The 15,648-nt window shown below is 30.8% G+C and overlaps 1 long non-coding RNA gene across 1 annotated transcript; it reads right to left on the bottom strand.

The window, feature by feature from the left end:
- Positions 1–5,821: 5,821 nt before the first annotated feature.
- LOC114263687 (uncharacterized) lies at positions 5,822–13,777 on the bottom strand. Its single transcript, XR_003629677.2, has 3 exons — positions 13,639–13,777; positions 7,037–7,594; positions 5,822–6,514 (listed from the first exon to the last, which is right to left on the bottom strand). It is a non-coding gene; the product is annotated as an uncharacterized LOC114263687 (long non-coding RNA).
- Positions 13,778–15,648: the final 1,871 nt, after the last annotated feature.

Raw genomic sequence — 15,648 nt, 5'->3', positions numbered from 1 at the left:
TGTCTCTTAGCTATAATCACCTTAATTTTCAATTTTATTTTTATTTTTTTTAAGTCTAAAAACTAGTATGAATAAATACATAAATAAAACATTTTTATATGATTTTTTTTTTTTTTTTGGGAATGAAAATTGTTTTTAGAAAATTTTAAAATAATAATTTTTGTGTTTGTTTGGGTTATCTAGTTTTTATTTTTAAACAAAGTTTGAAAACAAAATCAAACGTATAGAATAACTTTGTCAAATATTTAATTGGTGATAGCCTGGTTTTTTAAAGATTTTTTTAGTAATAAACTATAACTATTATTTATTTATTCATTTATTTATTAGTTTTTCGTTGAGAAGAAGAGTTTTAGCTTGTTGATTACAAATTTATAACCAATAATAACAATAATTATAAGACTATGATAATTGAAGTAATGATAATAACAACACTATTTTCAATTTTGTGTTGCAATTCAGAAAATATAATTTTGTTTCAATCAATTTTTTCTTTTTTTTTTTAACAATATTCGTACATATAAACTTGTTTTGGGAAATAAATTACTGTAAAAGACTACAATAAATTAAATAATGTCACAAATAAAGTAATTAATCCCAACATAATTTTTATGATATTCATTTATAATTTATTTTTATGAATTAACGTATTAAATAACAGAGATCTTTTCTGATGACATTTTAAATATGTGTTTATGTTTTGCATTGGCTGATATTTCAAAATCTTTATTTTCTTTTGTAAAATTCTAAAGAGGGATTTCTGTGGGTTGATCTTTAATTTTCTGACTAAAAGAAATTCATAATACTCAAATAAGATTTCCTAGATATTAATGTGTTAGTAAGCCTCTTGAAAGAATTTCATAGTATTCATTTTATTTTATTTATTTTATTTTATTTTTTTATATCAAAGTATCCAAGAGTAAGATCCTAAGGACACATTAATATGTATTTATCATTGTCTCCTTAAAAAGTAATAATATTAAAACAAAAAACCTTCATATCCATCTATCGTTTTTAAACATTATAATGTGTATATATAGTGACAAAGCTATAAAAGTATTGATGTTGCTTCATTGGAATCATTTATATACTCATCCAATGTTATTCACAACTAGAAATGCTAATAGATACAAAGGTAAGGGAAGTGTCACAAGTATGCACCTTATTTTGATGCATTATTTACAACATGTTAACAAAAGCTAAGCTTGCATGGTTAATATTTTTCCATATCATATATAATCTAATCCATTTTTAAGTCAAGCTTTCTGATTTATAGTTAATAATAATGAAACCTGATTAGGTGGCATTGCCTAACTTAAAATGCATGCATGTAATTAACTAGATGAAACCTATAAGAAGTTGACATGAAAGCCCAAACTCTAAGCCAAAGATTCATTTCTGTGTAGCCATGTTGTCAAGGTTTTTTTTTATTATTATTTATTTATTTATAGGAAACACCAAGTCTAGCTCATCTTACTTATGACATGCATTAACAAAATTTTAGTATTTGAAACAGGATTCATTACATGATAAGAATAACTCCTACACTTATGAATAATATATATATATATATATATATATTTATATAATAAAGTGAAACTCTTTATAAGATATATGAACTACCATCATTGATGAAAATGATCAGAGCGGTTTAAATTTAAAATGTGTAGCATTATTTTGTAGAGAAGTTGGTGGACAAGTAATAGAACTTTTTTTTAGACGGCAATAAATAATAGAACTTCAGTAGTATAAGATCTTCTGTTTTTAAATTCCTCCGTTCGTCTCTCTCAATGCCAATTTGAGTCTTGACCATTCAAATTCAAAGAATAATTGACATCACTTGGTCTCAAATGTAACAAAAGTAATGTTAAAACAATTAAAAAAAATTAGCAGCATTTCTTGACCTCTCTGTATAGTCCAAAATTTACACACTTTTAAACACAAAAATGCTTTCTACTCAATTGATGAACCAAAAAAAAAAAAAAAACAAACAAACAAACAAACAAAAGAAAGAAAGAAAGAAATGTTGAAAATATCTAAAGTCACTTTTAATGGATTCACAACCCCGACTCACTCATGTAGCAACAAAACTCAGGCTCAAGTCAAAATTGACTTGTCATTATCGCGGTCAAATTTTAAAATCATTTTAAGTGGTTTTTTTATTTATTTTTTTTAAATTCTTTTTTGTGGGTGGTTCAAATGATTAAAAGTGGATAAATAACAACTTACCACTAAGTCATCAACTTGTCAAAGAATCAAACATATTCACTGTAGAAACAGTAGAAACAGTGTTATTTGACGACGGCTCTGTAAACCAAACTTTTTTGTTGAAAGTGTAAGGTTCCCAAAAGATAGGTATTTATGCAGAATGAACATAACTTGTGAATCAAGTCTTGGGCCACCTACTGTTAAAAATTCTACTATCTTTCCTTTTTATAAGAAGAGAAATATACCATTAATCATAAAGGGTTGTTATTCTTGGATGAGAGAAAAGATTGTATCCCATATTAAGATTGAAAATACTACAAATTATGAAAATGTATTTCGAATTTTATTCTGAAAATGAGTGTGCTGTAGATTTAAAATTAGTGAGATATGGATTATACTTACGATGATTGTAAACGATCAATTTTTTTTTTTTTTTTTTGGTAGTATTGTTGTATTAAGATAGTGTATGTAACATCTCATCATATGTTTGGAAGGGATTGAAATAGGAATGAGGTTTTAAAAAATAAATAAATAAGAGGAGGGTTTTCTTCCACTCCACTATTATAGGATTGGAAGGCCCAGTTTAGGATAATGTGGGTTTACCTTAAATCTATTATTTATCATACATCTATGTTTTATTTTGTGAAAATTTTCAGTATTTGCAACAACTCATAGTAAAAACTTTAATTAGGATGGTATTTAAAATAAAATAAAATAAAACACGAAAATCATTTTTTTGTTGTAGTGTAATTAGTAGTCTTTTCTTTTTCTTTTTCTTTTTCTTTTTTTTTTTTTTTTTTGTTTTTTTGTGTGTTAAGAACCCTACATTAATCAAATTTCAATCTATAGTACAGCTCGATGAAAGTTGCCACTCTCGCTGTCAAGCCTAGGCAGAGTATCCAAGGTCTAAAACCCAAAAGTTCGGGGAACACCCATTATTGCTCATAATAGATGTAGAGGAATGTTGTGCACAGCATATATAAAAACATCAATGAGATTATATATATGATATTATTTGGTATAATTTATTGAACTGTTGCAATTTTTTTATTCTAAGAAATTTTGTAAGAATATTACTATAATTTCTCTTATAATTTATGAGATAAAAATATTTTTTAAAAAATAAAAAAATTGTTTGATTAAAATTTGAGAAATCATATTTTTTCAACTTTTAATTTTAATTATCAATTTAAACTTGAGAAAAATTGCACTAAGGTCTTGTTTGGGAACATACTATTTTAGTAATTTTTTAATTTTTTACGAAACGTAGAAAAATAGATAGAGTGACGTGACAATTTATAATGACTTTTTGACTAAAATATATAGTTGACAAACGAGACCTATATATGATTCAACACCATAATCTCCATAATAGTATGAGAATCTTGACTTAGGTTAGGCAGTGGCCTACTTGCCCACCCCAAATCTCTTCTTTTCTCTTCCTTCTTTTGGATATTGTACATGAGCAGGCCAGGTCTCCATGACTGCACACAACCCTTCCCATTCTCTCATCCTCTCATCCACTACCAACCCTCCTCCCAAACTTTTTTCCAATAAATTTACATATCTATGGACCACTTGTTCTGCTATTTCACAACCAGTTTAGCCCATTTAAAGCATACTTATGTTCATTAAATGATTGAGTAGTGAACCCTTCAATGCAGGTCTTTAAGACACTTTGATTTCGATTTTGTTTGTTTGCTTGTTAGTTAGTATTGGTGGTAATAATAAGGTGTGGCTTTAGGCGCCTTAGCAACCCACCTACTAAACTAATAAATCCAGAATAGAACATATACTTTGTATAAACAAGCAAAAGTTTATTGAATTTGTTGACTGAACTAATACTATAAACTTAGATTTAATTATACAAAAATTATTCAGAATTATTATCTTTTGATTCATATTTATTTTATATATGAAACCCACAATATACAAATTCAATCATAACCACAAACTCTCATTCAGATAAATAAAGTCTAGATTCATAGACTTATTCTTTTTAAAATAAGAATTGTACTCATATTGTGTTCCATTCTGTAACTATTTTTGTATTTTTAAATTGTTATTTACACATGAAACTCACAATACACAAATTCAATCCTAATTATACATTCTCATTCAGATAAATAAGTCTAGATTCATGAATTTATTCTTTTTAAAATAAGAATCGTACTCATATTGTGTTCGATTCAGTAACTCTTTTTTGTATTTTTAAATTGTTATGGTGGGTGGGTGGAAAGAGAGACAGAGGCTCAAGTGATTGCAGACGCAAAGTTACCCCATTAATATTCTCCAACATCACAGCTCTTCATTTTTGGATAACAAAGCTTATAATTTTGTCCCCTGGCAACGACACACGCTTCATCATAGCCGTTGAGAGCGAAGTCAACGGCATCAAAAAAGTTTTGTTTTCAACTTTTGATTCTTTACTGATTGAAAAAGATGACAGTGAAATCTTAAATTATGATCTTGCTTGTTTAGTATATCCTTTTTCTTCTCTTTGATCTCGTACTGCTTTTATAATCTCTAGTTTGAAAACTATAAGAGAACTAAACTTCAACTGTATAAGAATTTAGGGTTCGAACTTTGGCTAATAGTTAAAATTATATTTCTCACTTGTTTATTAAGTCACTTCTAAGTTTAGGCCCATAATTATTTAATATATGTAAAACAAAGAGATTATATATATACCCGAATATCATTACGAGTTTTTAAAAAAAACTAAATTAAACTTCAAACCATTGAATAAATGTAGATGATATTCCAAGAAAAAGTATGAGTAAAAGCAAACAAATGTAATGATAGTATTTATTATGAAGGTGGATTTCTGTTGTTTTGGCAATCACCTAAAATAGTGAAAAAGTTAAAAAATTACTATAAAAAAGTCAATTAAAATAGTTAATTTTCAAAACAATCCTAAATTTTTTTCTCATCCTCCTATTGTAATTTATGTAGACAATTATGTGATTTATTGTTGTTTTTGAAATTACAATACACCTAAAAATACATTAATATTATTTTGGAGGAAATATTGGGATGGGGGACCAATTAAGGGGGAAAAGGGAAAGAATAAAAATGATGGGGAAAATAATTATTGATATCCCATCCAGTGAAGTTTACTTGCTACATAGCTAGCAGCGGCACATGTGATTTTGAAGCTTTACATTACATGTTTTCATGACTTGATCAAAAGGGTGTTCCAAGTTTTCACCAGGTCCTCGGGAACAATTAACAATATCAATTAATATAATGACAAAAATAATGATGCTTCATCAGTAACTTTATATAATATATATATATATATATATTGTAAATTATTTTTAAAAACTTATTTAAGGAAAATGCTTTGTTTACAAATTTTTCTTATAATATGTGGCATGAAGATGTGGAATGCAAGATTGTACTAGTCTACCAATATCATAGGCGACACATCAATTTGTTATGAAAGTTTATTTGTTTAACATTATTCATCATTTAAATGCATTACTGAACTTCATTTTTGTTGGGTGTTTTGGAAGCAAGGATGTGTTTAAACTACCAACAAATCAATCTAGAACACACAAAATCAGATTTTATTTTTTCCTGCAGAAAATTGTGAAGAAGAGCAAAGCAGGGGAGAAAAGGGGTCAACCTTGAACAGCCCCTTGAGCAGATTTTTTATTGCCTTTTTAGCTTCCCTTACAAGCTTTGTATATGAAATTATATCAACCCAAGTACCAATAAAACATCTAAACAAATTTCCCCCACATACATTAACTCTAATTAACAAAACCCAACCCAAAACATAGCTAGAATTAAATAAGCACAAGTGATTGTTTGGATACAAAATTAAACAAGCACATTACATCAACATTGCTCCCCCCTAATGTGCTGCTCCATAACTCCAAGTAACTCTCTGAAATCCTGGAATTTTTCTTTGGGAAGAGCCTTAGTGAATATATCTGCAATTTGTTCATCTGTCCTTCAGAATTTAAGCTGCACTTCGCCTTCTTCAATTGCTTCTCGAATAAAATGATGTTTAATTCCAATATGACGAGTGCGACTATGAAAAATAGGATTCTTAGCCATGGCAATTGCTAATTTGTTGTCACAAAAAATTTATGTACCATCTTCTTGCTTTTCACAAACATATTCTGCTATCAACCAAATTGCTTGGGAAGTTGCCAAACCCACTTAAACATATTCAGCTTCTGCAGATGATTGCGCCACACTTTGTTGCTTCTTTGATGCCTAACAAAACACTCCAGAACCCAAGGAAAATGCATACCCAGAGGTGCTTTTCATATCATCAGTGCAGCCACCCCAATCACTATCACAAAAACCAAACAATTTCACAATTGAATCTTTGCAATACTTGATACCATAACTGGTTGTGCCTCGAATATATCTCAAAACTCGTTTTGCAACACCAATATGATTTTGGTTGGGATTATTCATAAATCTAGAAAGCAAACTTCCAGTATACGTTATATCTGGCCTTGTAGCTGTAAGATACAACAAATTTCTAACCAAACTTCTATACAATGAACCATCGACTTTTTTCTCTCCTCTTCCTTTGTAAGTTTTTTATTCACAACTAGTTGTGTGGCCATGGGCTTACAACCACTCATACCAAATTTCATTAAAATATTTTCAGCATATTTCTTTTGAGAAATAAATACTCTATCTTCTACTTGATAGATTTCAATTCCAAGAAAATGATTCAACAAACTCATGTCACTCATTTTATATCTTCCTATCATGTCATTTCTAAATTCTTCAATCATTATCTCATCGTTACCGAAAAATAACAAACCATCAACATATAAGGCAACAATAAGAATTGACATACCTTGATTTTTCACATATAAGGTTGGCTCACTCTTGCTCTTCTTGAAACCCATGTTGATGAAATAGAACTCAATTTGGCTATACCATGCTCTTGGAGCTTGCTTTAGTCCATACAATGCTTTCTTCAATTTATAAATCTTGTCTTCATCTCCTTTCATTAGAAACCCTTGGGGTTGTTCAACATATACTTCCTCTTTTAATTTTCCATTTAAAAACACATATTTAACATCAAGTTGATACAATGACCAACCTTTTTGGGCTACTAAAGCAATGAGAGCTCGAACGGTGTCAAGTCGTGCAACCAGCGCAAATGTTTCTTGAAAATCGATTCCAGGTTGTTGTGTGTACCCTTTTGCGACCAGCCTTGCCTTGTTTCTTTGGAATGAACCATCCGAATTCAACTTTATTTTATAAATCCACTTCACCCCAATGATTTCCTAGCCTTGTGGTCTTTTAACCAATTCCCATGTGTTGTTCTTTTCAATGACTTCAATTTCTTCTTCCATTGCTTTCTTCCAAGCTTCCTCTTTAATTACTTCTTCAAAACTTTCAGGTTCCGCTACACAAAAATTGCATTTAGCATACACATCACTCCAACTCCTGTAAGGCTTGAGAATTTTGTAACAAATTTATTAAATAAAAATTATCTTTTTCTTGAAGAGTTATTCTAATTTAATGCGTAAGATATAGAAGTTTGGCACACTTTAAATTAATCATTGTTTAGAGACCTTGATTAAACTAAATCCTAATTAACACTAATCCTCGCAATTAGATTAAGGAAGCTTCTAAAAGCAATCTAGAATATTTTCCTCACTTGATTGTCTTATTCATGAGTGTGTATATAAAAATAAAAATAAAAAAATAAGGAAATAGAAGGCTGGCTAAGTCAACTCTCATGGGGAATGATTGATTTTGTCTTATATGAAGATTTATCTCAAAAGTGCAGCCCTCTTAGCATACTTAACCAGTCTTTTTCTTACCTTTGAGTGAAAAGATGGGTTGTCATAAATGTGCTTGTTGGGTAGACAACCTCTCAATAGCCATACATGCATGGATTCTTTTACCAAATATTTTCTCCAAACTCTCCCTCTCATTTTAGTCTATATATGAAACACAAGCTCACCTAACTCCCCACTGACAATTTTCAGCTAGAGCTAGAGAGTGGAGAGGGAGAGAAAGAAAAGAGGGAAATGAGAGAAAGAGAGGAATGAAGAAGAAAGGTGACTCATCATTTGAAAGGTCTTCAAAGTTTCACTAAGGTATGATACTTAGAAATACTCCACTTCTTTAAGTTTTGGAAAAAAATGTATGCAAAACAATTTGATATGTCTTATAACACATGAAGGAAACAAGAACAAACTCAATAAGAGAGATCTCTCTTGCATACCTTAGATGAACTCACTTTTCTTATTTCTTGTTATTATTTTTATATTCACTTTGCTCTATTGTCATAACCTATAGTACTTCTTGAATGCAAGAAAAATACCTCTCCATAAATAATGTAGCCTAGCATGCCTAAGTAGGGAACTAAGGAAGACAACCCATTGCTCATTCGAACAAAAACTGCACTGTGCAGAATCTGTTTTCTCTTCAAAACCATGAAATAAATCCCTTATTTATTATTTTGAAAATCTGAAGCTACTAGAATTATTTTAGGGTCTTATTTATATGTGAGAATTCTGCGAAAATTATTTGACACTATTTTATAGCCAAAAATATGCTTTATGTTCACCTTTACTGCTAAAACAGCAGTAGGGCCTACTTTACATGGCCACGGTTTCTTCTATAGAATGAAATTTTGAGTGATTAAAATTGGCAATGTGAGGCTTTTAAGTTATCTTTCCAATGCCACAAGTTTTAACTAATTTCATAAAGTATGGGGTGAGATATGTTTGTTTTTCAAAAACGCGACAAATCTGGAGCTACCTATTGTTTTTAATTTATTTGGACATCTTTCAGTGGCCAAATAGCTTCGAGCCCTCTTCAAAAATGTTCCCAACATAATAATCTATAACTCCACCAAAAATCAAAATTCTTAAATATCAATTACTAACATTTCTATATTTTTATTTGAGGGGACAATTTGCTGGAAATCGTTCAAAATCTAGAATTAAGTTAGTGATGGCTTAACACCTTTTTGAATTGCCTCGTGCTTACATATTTTGTCTTGCATGCACTTAAATATGCTTGATCAGTTGGAAGGAATCATGATATGTGTATTTTCATCAAGAGTTATTATAACCATAATATGGGAAAAATGAAATAGGTGGTTTTGGACCATGCGCATGCGGATGAATACAAGGAAAAGGTATATCGATGTTTTGTTGGTGCAGGGTGCACCCTGGTTCTAAGGAAATGTGATTATTTAGCTTGCGAAGCCTTGACATGGCCCGTATTGTATTTTGACCTCACGGATTTGGTTTTGGGATAAGGGTGGTAGTGAGGGTCTCACATAGAGGGAGTACCTCTGGAAGGCCAGTTCTATTGAGATGAACCACTAATGATACGCCCTGAGCATTTAACTTAGCATGTAGCATCTTTAGATCCAGTGCCTTGGGATCAAGATGAGGTGCAGAATAGTCCCTGGCTAAGGTCAATGGTTGGATAGGACGGCACTCCACGGGAAGTCACCGTAGGCTCACCGAATTTACAATTAAATGAGATTACGTTATGAACTCTATGATAACCTAACATTTGCATTGTGAATATATTCATGATGGATCATGCCTATATATATATGTGTGTGTGTGTGTGTGTGTTGTTTTCACTGCGCTATTATCTTTTTCGTGATGATTGTATATTTTTAAATATTGTTAATTAACTCCACTGTGTTTTTATTGCATAAGTTTTCAAACTGTAAGAAGTGGCTAGTTTTTTTTTTTTTTTTTTTGGTTTCTTGTATCTTATTGGGCTTTGCAGCTCACAGCGTTTAATGCTAGGTGAAGAAGAAAGAGAAAATCCTGGGGAAGATTTTGTCAAAGATGTCGAAGTTCAACCATGGTTCACTTAGAACCGTCTTAGCCTGGCCATTAAGGCCTGTCTTGCCCACCCTCTTATCTATTTTGATGAAATTTTATGTATTAACGTAAAAATGTCTAGAGATTGGTGTAAGAAATCAAACATTTGGGGTTGTATTAAGATTAAGCTTTGGAACGTACTTCTTTAACTGTTATATCGGAACTTAATACTTAACCTTGTTGAATTATTTATATTAATATATGATGCCCAGAAGTGGGGGTGTCACAACTCGTCATTTTTTTGGAGTTGAGCTAAGTGAGGATGAATTAGTATTTGAGCTTGAACTTGGAGAAGAGCTGGAAGATGATGATGAACCTGCACTTGGTGAGGATTGATGTGAATCTTCATTATTTTCATCTTCATGTGTTGAATTTTCTTGCTTCTCATCAACTATGACAGATTGCTTGTCAGTTTTACCTTATTCCTAATTCCATGAAGCATTCTCATCAAATAACACATCCCGACTGATTATTATTTGATTTTTCTTCAAGCTATACAATTGATAACCCTTGGATTTGCTGTTATATCCCACAAAGATACATTTCTCACTTGTTTCATCTAATTTGCTTCTTCTTTTCTTTGGAATTTGATTATAGCAAACACATCCAAATACTTTGAGATGTTTTACTGATGGCTTTCTCACATTCCAAGCTTTTATGGGAGTTTCATTCCAAACGGCTTTGGTAAGACACCTATTTATCGAGTACACTCTTATGTAAATAGCTTTAGCCCAAAATTTCTTTGATAGCCATTTTTCATGCATTATAGATTTGGCTATTTCCATCACCATTTGATTGTTTCTTTTGGATACTCCATTTTGTTGTGGAGTATAACCCATTGTTATTTGCCTTTCTGCACCTTCATTTTCATAAAATTTGTCAAACTCCTTAGAATTATATTCTTTGCCATTATCACTTCTCAAAGTCTTTATGTAGTGTCCACTTTGTTTTTCCACCATGCTCTTGAATCTCTTGAAAATAGTGAACACTTTACATCTTTCCTTCATGAAATACACTCATGTCATCCTTGTATAGTCATCAATAAAAAGAACAAAGTACTTGTTTTGGGCATGGGAAGGCGTTTTGATTGGCCACAAACATCCATATGAACTAACTCTAACATTTCTTTGGCTCTCCAAGCAACTCCTTTAGGAAAAGCTTGTCGATGATGCTTCCCAAGTGCACACCCCTCACAAACATCGTGTATTTCTTCAACACTTGGAAGTCCTTGGACCATATTCTTTTGGTGAAGCACTTTGAGATTATGAAAATTAAAATGCTCAAGTCTTCTATGCCACAACCATGACTCATCATTCATATGAGCTTTCAATGCAACATTTCTAGCATAGTTGAATGTGAGTAAGAAGTTTCGATTTTTCTCTATTTGAATTTTTGCCACTACTTGCGTTGTATTTCTATCGTGAATGGTGCAATTGTTTGCTTTAAAATGGACTACATATCCATGTTCCACAAGTTGTCTAACACTTAGCAGATTTTGCTCCAAGTCTGGAACAAGCAACATATCATGAATAAACTTAGTCGCCTTTTTTGTTTCAACTCTTATGGTTCCTTTTCCATTTGTATTTACTAACACTCCATTTCCCATTTTAACTTGAGAGCAAATTGAAGTGTCCATGTACAAGAAAATAGACTTATTAGTTGTCATATGGTTGCTACACCCACTACCAAGGTACCAAACATTATTTTTGTGTTCTTAGACTGCTTGACAAGCATAAAATAAGTTTTTTTCTCTATTTTTCTCCTTTGAAAAATTAGCTTGTTGATTGCTTTTGACTTTGCAATCCTTTTGGGGGTGGCCAAAATTCTTGTATTTATAACATTGTGGTTTCCCTCGGAACCAACAATCCTTGTCTAGATGATTTCCCCTTTCACAAATTCTGCACTTTCTTGTATTTTCTTCCACTCTTGATGTCACAACCTAAACCCGCCCATGTAGGTTTAGTGTTGTAACCAGCCAGTAATCCTAGGATTACCAAAGGCTTTTGAACAAATTAAACAAAATACAGGGGCTAACAAAAGCAAAATACAAATAAGCAATGTCCATTGAGCTGTGCAGACATATATGGGACAAAAAAAATTTAAACTTTATATACATATATATACACATCATCAAATATATAGACTAGACAAAAAGGAACTTAGCCCTAAATACAGAATAAACAAAAACTTAAACTTTATTTACATAGCTTTAACCACATTGAAACACAATATCACTTCCTTGATCAAACTTGACTTCTCTTGTCTTTTTCTGTCTGAGTAATCCGAAATTCTACTACGCGTATTCTTTCTTATAAAATGAATCGGGTTCTTATTTCACATATTCTTTCATTACCAAATCCCTATTTTCCAAATAGACTGATTTCTTACTTGACTTCTTAATCAATTATTACTAAATTAGTGATTTATTCCTTAACCAACTAATTTATATTGATTGTTAGTTTATTAAACTTGTTGAGTCATAAATTATGTCTAGAATGTTTTGGGAGGAGATGTGATGAAAATATAAACAAAGTGTGATTTTTCAAAACATGCTTAAAATAGCCTGATCGCTTGAGCCACCACTTGGTCACTCAAGTGAACTGTGTTATCTGCAAAAATATTGGACGAGTCAAAAGTACGCTCGAGCCAACATTTAGTCGCTCGAGCAACTAGCAAACAAAAGGTGGGTTCGCTTGAGCAACCAAGTGGTCACTCGAGTGGTCTGTAAATTTTTTCTAGATTCCAAAACTGAAGTTGAGCTTCCAACCTCTGTTCCAAGACTTGGAGTCTTGCTTGAAAACATGAAATATTTTGGAAAATACCAATACATGACCCTTTAGAAATCAATTTCCCAAAACTCAACAAAATTGTCAAAACTTGAATTATTTGTTCATTCATACAAAGATTTTAAATTCTTTTTCTCTTGATGTTCAAAACATGACATTAAAGCTATAAATCTCTTAGAAAAATAATTGCATCTATGGAATTTAAATCAAATCACACCAATTCTTGATTCTCGAAGTAAAATTATAATTCATTTCTTAATTTGTCAAAACTTAGATTTAATTCATTTTCTTTATAGCAAAATCAATTTCTTAGAATCTGAACTTAACTCCATATTTAACCAAATACTTAATTTATGATCATAAATGTTTCAAAATATATTTAAATTGAATAACACTTTTAAATTAGATTACATGCATGGATTGAAATCTCAAAATTAAACCAATTTCCAAATTTCATAATAAAATCACAACCTTATCTAATTTTAAGATTAACTCCAAATTTTTATGAACTTGATGTTTATAAAACTTTTTCCTTCTTCTCTTTAAAATATGAAATTGATTGACTCAAATACTTTCAAAACTCATGATGAATGCAAATACACATCTCATATATATATATATATATATATATCAAGGTTCCCAAACCCAAACTCAATACAATTATTTTCATGTTTATTAACCTTAACCATCTTCATAATTAATTCTTCAATCTCTCCAAATTACATGCATTTGATTCTAGTTCTTTCTTGAATTTATGTGATGGGTGACTTCTTTACAAAAATTAAGGGTGAAATGCTTACCTAGAGCTCGAATTCTTGAGTTCCTTGATGAGTTCTTGAGTTTCTCCCTTCAATTTCTTGAGATTCATGGACTCTCTCTCTCTTTCTCTCTCGGCTTTCTCTCTTTCTTCCTCTATATTTTTGACCCTGAAGCTCTAGCACATATATCACACACACACACTTCTCTAGATTCATCTACACTTTTCTTTGATTAATAAATGAATAGAATTAGCTTAGTGGCTAATTATGTATTAACTCAATTAAACCCACTTAGTCTTAACTAATTACAAGCAACACTTGATTTAATTAATCTCATTAAACCCAATCATTCCAAATTTATTCTAACCTCACTTAGTCCTATTTAATCTTGATTAGCACATAATTAATTTACTCTTAACTAATCACAAATTCCACATGATGTAATTAATCTAATTTGACTTCCATTAAAGCCCAATTAATTATATTTAAATTTATCAATCTGAATCAGATTTTTAATCAAACTCCCAAAAGTATCCAAATATCAAATTAAACTTATTTCCATCATCAATTTTGGTTCCTCAAATCATTAATGCCTTCGATTTTAGATCAAACTTAAAATCTCCGTCAATAAATTACATATCCAAAATTGGACCCTCATAAGTAAATTTAATTCATAATAATATTAAATTGAACCCAATTAATTCATAATAATCTTAATTCCCAATTCGTATAACTTAATTAATTCTAATTCGAACCCAATTAATCAAATCTCTATTTATAAAACTAAACTCCCATATGACCCGATACTTGAAATTAAAATAATTTAATTTACCAATTACACTCTATTGAGCCGTCTAAGCTTTCAATTTCCAATTCCAAATTAAATCCTTAATAAATTAATATACAAATCAATTTCCATAATTTTCATAAATCCCAAATTAAATCAGCATAATGAACAATTAAAATTCAGATCTCTTTAATTAATTAAATGTTAATTATTATACGTGATGGGGTCGTCACACTTGAACTTCTATCAATGTTGCTTCTACCTCTTCCCCTTGATAAATTTCTTCCTCTACCTCTTCATTTTCCTTGTCTACCACCTCTTGATGATTCCCCTCTTATTTGTTCATTATTTGATAATTCTCCATGACTTTCAGAATTCAAATTAACTTTTTATTGGAATGCACTCTCCAGAGGCTTCTCTGATTGTTTTGACAACCTTTGTTCATGAGCTTTCAAGGAATCCATCAATTCTTGGACACTCATTTTAGAGATATCCTTTTGTTTCTTCAATTATTCCCACGATTGTGTTATATTTTTCTAGTAAACTAACCAGAATTTTCTCAACAATTCTCTTTTGTTCAACTCTTTCACCATATGATTTCATTTGATTGACAATCTTCATCAATTTAGAGAAATAATCAGTTAAAGTTTCAAATTCTTTCATCTTCAAATATTCTAACTCCCTTCTAAGAGTTTGGAGTTTGATGATTGTTACCTTTATGTCTCCTTGAAATTCTTGTTGTAACATGTCCTATACTTTCTTTGATTTCTTAGCTTCAATGATTCTTGGAAACAACTCATCAGAGAGTGCTTGTTGGATGAAGAAGAGTGCTTTAGCATCTTTTTTTTTAGTTTCCTTTAGCTTCTGCTTTTGTATTGAAGTTAATATAGTTGTTGAATCAGGTTCATTATACCCATTTTGTACCAAGTTCCATAAACCTTGGGACTGGAATAAGGTCTTCATCCTCACACACCAATAATCATACTTCCCTCTAGCAAAAATGGGAATAGATGGTTGTTGGATACCTATTCTTTGGTTGCTTAAGTTAGCCATGGAGATTTTACGCAAAACCCACTTTTCTTCTTCACACACCTAATATTTTTAGCCATCTTTTTCAAATCCAAGCTTCCACTTCGAATTAGGCTCTGATACCACTTTATGTTGGGTGTTTTGGAAGCAAGTATATGTTTAAACTACAAAGAAATCAATCTAAAACACACAAAATCAGCTCTGATTTTTTCCTGCAAAAAATTGTAAAGAAGAAG

The sequence above is a fragment of the Camellia sinensis genome, chromosome 11, assembly GCF_055761805.1.
Source record: "Camellia sinensis isolate YWXY chromosome 11, ASM5576180v1, whole genome shotgun sequence".
Lineage (NCBI taxonomy): Eukaryota > Viridiplantae > Streptophyta > Magnoliopsida > Ericales > Theaceae > Camellia > Camellia sinensis.
This window is presented reverse-complemented; position numbering and strand designations above follow the sequence as displayed.